The sequence below is a fragment of the Amblyraja radiata genome, chromosome 5, assembly GCF_010909765.2.
Source record: "Amblyraja radiata isolate CabotCenter1 chromosome 5, sAmbRad1.1.pri, whole genome shotgun sequence".
NCBI classification, from domain to species: Eukaryota; Metazoa; Chordata; class Chondrichthyes; order Rajiformes; family Rajidae; genus Amblyraja; species Amblyraja radiata.
Window position 1 is genome coordinate 115,302,117 of NC_045960.1, and position 5,569 is coordinate 115,307,685.

At 41.8% G+C, this 5,569-nt stretch overlaps 1 long non-coding RNA gene across 1 annotated transcript; it reads left to right on the forward strand.

Annotated features, from left to right (window-relative positions):
* Nucleotides 1-2,392: 2,392 nt before the first annotated feature.
* On the forward strand, nucleotides 2,393-2,971 carry LOC116972879. Its single transcript, XR_004411945.1, has 3 exons — nucleotides 2,393-2,418; nucleotides 2,595-2,596; nucleotides 2,779-2,971. It is a non-coding gene; the product is annotated as an uncharacterized LOC116972879 (long non-coding RNA).
* Nucleotides 2,972-5,569: the final 2,598 nt, after the last annotated feature.

A 5,569-nucleotide genomic window follows, 5' to 3' on the forward strand; every position in this document is an offset into this window, starting at 1 on the left:
TCTAAACGGCGCCAAAATCGCGCACACCCGCAGCGACAGATTTTCAGCGACGCTTCAGGTAGGCTTTGCAACATACCTACAATAATCAACGTGATGGTTCCGCCTACGCTGAAACAGTCTCATGGCGTTTAATGCTTACAATGTGATTGATTTAGGAGATGTAGGCTGTCGTTGTGTGAAACTCAGAGCTGTATGTGTGTGTCTGTGTGTGTGTGTGTGTGTGTGTGTATGTGTGTGTGTGTGTGTCTGTGTGTGTGTCTGTGTCTGTGTGTGTCTGTGTGTGTGTGCGTGTGTGTGTGCGCGTGCGTGTGTGTGTGTGCGTGCGCGTGCGCGTGTGTGTGTGTGTGCACGTGCGTGTGCGCGTGTGTGTGTGTGTGTGCGCGTGCGTGTGTGTGTCAGCACCTGCTTGCACTCGGGACAAGCTGTAAATAAAATGGTTTTAAATATGTTCTTTAACATTTCTGAAGGATCGACTTGGTGCCATCAACCACGGTTATTAGAGAGTGTAAATGTCCAATGGACTATTTTCTTTATTTCCACAGTAATGCGGTTTTCTGTCGTGTTACAGTTGAGGGATGTTTGAGCTGAAACTCGTGCTGCCGCGGGCGGCCGGCCGGCCAGCACCACAGATCATATCTTTAGGCAGCATCATTTACACACAGGGTGGAGCTGGGAAACTCCCAATGAATGGGGTGGATCAGATTCACAGCTTGGGATTCGTTGAATTAAACAAAAATCACCCTCCCCATTGGTCCGAATAGAATAGCAGGCAGAAGTTGTGAGATCTACACGGAAATCCAGGCAGAACATACATGCGATGGTGAGGTAAGGTTTACTTTGATGTTGCTGCCTATGTTTCGTCCATTTGGCCCACTCCACTTCTTGCCGCTTTTTAACCTGACCTGTCCTGGACCAGTTGCCCCGTCCCTCTGTGAGAGTGGTAGATTGTCAAACCAGTTGGTCTTGGTTTCAGCAGCGAGAACCAACGATCCTACAGCTTGCTATGGGATCTTTGGCGAGAACGTTCCCTGTTCTGAGGAATGTGAGGATTGGAATCCATGCTGTAGACAGGCAGCAACTTGCACACAGAGCTAGCTGGAATGAGGTGCATCAGGGGTGGGGAACCCCGCATTGATAGATAGATAGATAGATCCTTTATTGTCATTCAGACCTTACGGTCTGAACGAAATTATGTTGCCTGCAGTCATACACAGAATCAATAATAACAAAACATACAATAAACACAAATTAAACATCCACCACAGTGAGTTCACCAAGCACATCCTCACTGTGATGGAGGCAAAGTCTTAGTCTTTGGAATGCCGCATTAAGTTAGCTGTAATCTAACAAGGCCGCATCCATGAAACTTCAATTAGATACACTTCAAAATGTACTTTATTTTGTAAAAATATAACTACTATGTACTAACTTCAAGAAAATGAAAACATTTTGTTAATTCTAAAGTTAACTAACCTTTTAATGACTTTGTTGTGACTGCTTTTTGTGGGAAAGCATTTGAATATTTGGTTGTAACATGGAGGTACGCAGTTTCAGCTGATCTTCTAGATGGGTATCCGTCATTTGTGACCTTAAGGGCGTCTTGATTTGGGTTAGGTTGGAGAATGTAGATTTGCAGCAATAAGTGGTTGAAAAGCAAGAAAGCATTTCTCATGCATGTTGCCTAAGACGTGGGTATTCCATTGCATTTTTCCATATTTCAATCGGCTCTTTCTTGTCAAATAAGGACATTAAAATGTCATCTTCTGAGAGAATCAATTCCATCTGTAGTTCTTTAGGAGCCTTGGAGACATCAACTAGGTGAGGTTGAAATGCTAATTTGAATGTGATGTAACGATTCTCAAAGTCAGTGAAGCTTTCATTGTATTCTTTAATTAATAAGTCTATAACAACTGTGTATTCTTCAAATGATTCGCAAGAATCCTCCTGCTCATCAATGACCTTCGCTAACTGGGGAAAATGTTCATCTGAAATTTCATTTTGAAGAAGAAAGGTTTTGAAAAAAAAGCTTTTTTCGAAGCTTGGATTTTTGCCACATATCATATGTAGACTTAGTTTGACCTTGCAAAGAAACATTTTGCTTTGATGATATCACACAAAAATGCAGTATTTCTATAGAAAGCTTCTTTCAATAATTCACATTGCTGATTCTGTACTTCATGAAATGTAACTATCTGTTCTTGCAAAGATAAAAATGTTGCTAACACCTGTCCCTGCGATATTCAACGCACTTTACAATGATACGGCAAATACACACTGAATCGTCCAACTTTAGCATATTACGAAACTGAAGATGCCGTGTTGCATTTGCACGAATATAGTTAACAATACTTATAACTTGTTGCAAAGTGTCACTTATAATAGTAGATTTAGCAGAGATTTTGCTGATGTAAGATACAAGTTCAAGTGAGTTTATTGTCATGTGTCCCTGTATAGGACAATGAAATTCTTGCTTTGCTTAAGCACACAGAACATAGTAGGCATTTACTACAAAACAGATAAGTGTGTCCATATACCATGATATAAATATATACACACATGAATAAATAAACTGATAAAGTGCAAATAACAGAAAGTGGTTATTAATAATCAGAGTTTTGTCCGAGCCAGGTTTAATAGCCTGATGGCTGTGGGGAAGTAGCTATTCCTGAACCTGGTTGTTGCAGTCTTCAGGCTCCTGTATCTTCTACCTGAAGGTAGCAGGGAGATGAGTGTGCGGCCAGGATGGTGTGGGTCTTTGATGATACTGCCAATGAAAAGAAAAGAGAGCATCTGGTTCTGATAATACCTTTTTTATCTGTGCAATAAACCCTTCACGTTTTCCTGTCACGGAAGGTGCACCGTCTGTACATACACTCACTAAATTAACCAAATCCAGTCCAACTTCATGACATTTATCTTGAAAGTTGTTGAAGAAATCTATTCCTCGTATTCTACCCGTAAGAGTGCCCAAAGCGAGGAACTCTTCGTAGTAAAGAAAATCTTCTGTTATGGCCCGAATGAAGTATATAACCTGTGCCAAGTCAGTAATATCAGTTGATACATCCAAAGCGATTGATTAATATATATTTTCATTCTGGAGTATTACGTGAGTTGTTCTGTTACGCTGAGGACAAATTCATGCTTGAAAGAGGCAGTTGTTTTGTGCTTTGTAACCTTATCGGGGTCTACGCATCCTACAACTTCGACATTGCATTCTTTTACGATTTCTACATCTAAGTGGCTTCCTTTAATAAATAATTATAAAAAATACAGTCAAACAAATACGCTGCTTAAGTATTCTCCAATTCAACTTCAAACGGAAAGCCACAACTATCAACAGTTGATAATACTGAAGACTGGATGGCCAGCGGACTCTCCCCGACATTTTCCCTCTCGTCAACCAGCCTCAGGCGGTGGTGGCGCCAGTCAGGCAGGGAGGTTAACGTACATTCTAGAGTCGCATTAGAACTAAATGATGAGCAGGTGTTAAAATAACCCTCATGACTTAATTGTGTTTTAATTGTGTTTTAATTGTGGCCGTCAGTCGGGGAGGATTATTTCATTGAATCTTATTTTACTCTTTGGTATTTTAAATACGTTCATTTTAAGATAAAAATAAAAATAATATAAGGCGAACAAAAACATATTAATAAAAATAAAAGGATTTGTTCTACAAAATTTGGATTCATTCAAAAGGCTGCACTTAATGGCCTTAAGGCCGCAGGTTCCCCACCCCTGAGTTAGACTATTGCAGCTCAAGATTTATTGCTGGTCTTTGTTTCCAATCAATATTTAAAACGTAAAATGACATCCATATCAGCGGCCCAGGGATCAGTAGTGTGGGGTTAAAATTGTGCTTGCACTGGTGACGTGTGTGTTGCTGCTGTTGTCTGTTACAACGGTATGACTCCTCGCACCTTCACTCTGGGTTAAGGACAGGGCACAGTGGCTGGGAAAGGTGAGAGGTTTACGTGGATAGGTCAGTGGAATGAATGAATGAGTGAATGAATGAATGAATAAGTTTATTGGCCAAGTATTCACATACGAAGAATTTGCCTTGGTGCTCCGCCCACAAGAGACAGTTACGAATGGCACATAAAACATTAAACATTAAATTTTGTTAGAAGTACAATAATGTGGTACCACAGTACCTTATACATATTGACATATTACTTTTAATGTATAACTTCTTACTTTTAATTTAATAATAAAACAGGAGTAAGGAAGAAAAGAGTAGTAAAAGAGAGATTATCATAGAGATTATCATAGAGATTGGTGCGTGAGATAGTAAGGTAGCCCGGAAGAAGAGAGAAGTACACGAAAAGGTACCGAAGAATGGAGAAAAGAAGGAGAGAGAAAAGAAGAAATATACCTATTTAATGTTCTAGGCCACCCCATCACCTGATTCTGAAACATTTGATTTCTACGGTTGTGTTGTACCATACGCTTGTAAAACGTCGATAAAAGGAGACCAAATCACTAAGAATTGGTCTGCTTTACCTGCTAGGAGTCCCATTTCTTCAAGATGTGACGTTTCCGACATATTTGAAATCCACATTTTAAGCGTTGGTTTTGATGCACATTAAACATTAATAATAAAACATTATCGATTAAACATGTGAACCTAACAAAATACCAGAGCCAAAAGGAGGTTACAGATTTTTGGTTATTGAGTAGAGCAACAACTCGTGGATAAAAACTGTTTTTATGTCTGGCTGTGGTGGCTTTGACAGTCCGGAGTCGCCTTCCACAGGGAAGTGATTCAAAGAGTTTGTGGCCAGGGTGAGAGGGTTCAGAGATGATCTTGCCCGCTCGCTTCCTGGCCCTTGCAGTGTACAGTTCATCAATGGAGGGAAGGTTGCAGCCAATAACCTTCTCTGCTGATCGGACGATTCGCTGCAGCCTCCAGGTGCCGTGCTTGGTGGCTGAGCCAAACCAGACCATGATGGAGAAGGTGAGGACAGACTCTACGATGGCCGTGTAGAATTGGACCATCATTGCCTGTGGCAGATTGTGTTTCCTCAGCTGACGCAGGAAGTACATCCTCTGTTGTGCCTTTTTGACTGTGGAGTCGATGGTAGCTCCCCATTTAAGGTCCCCGGAGATGATGGTTCCCAGGAACTTAAAAGACTCCACAGATGTGACTGTGGTGTTGTTGATGGTGAGTGCGGTGAGGGGAGGGGGAGCTCTCCTAAAGTCTACAATCAATTCCACTGTCTTAAGAGCATTGAGCTCCAGGTTGTTGCGATGGCACCAGGACGCCAGCTGTGACACTTCCTGTCTGTAGGCAGATTCCTCCCCATCCTGGATCAGTCCAATCAGGGTTGTGTCATCCGCAAACTTGAGAAGCTTGACAGAGGAGTCAGTGGAGGTGCAGTCATTGGTGTAGAGAGAGTAGAGGAGAGGGGAGAGTACGCAGCCTTGCGGTGCTCCTATGCTGAGTGTTTGCGGGTCTGAGATGTGTAGACATTTGGCACAGAGCTTGAGTGTAGAGGGGGAAACATTGTCCGGTCCTGGAGATTTCCGGCTTTTCTGTCATCTGACAAGCCTCTCCACCTCCTATTATTAT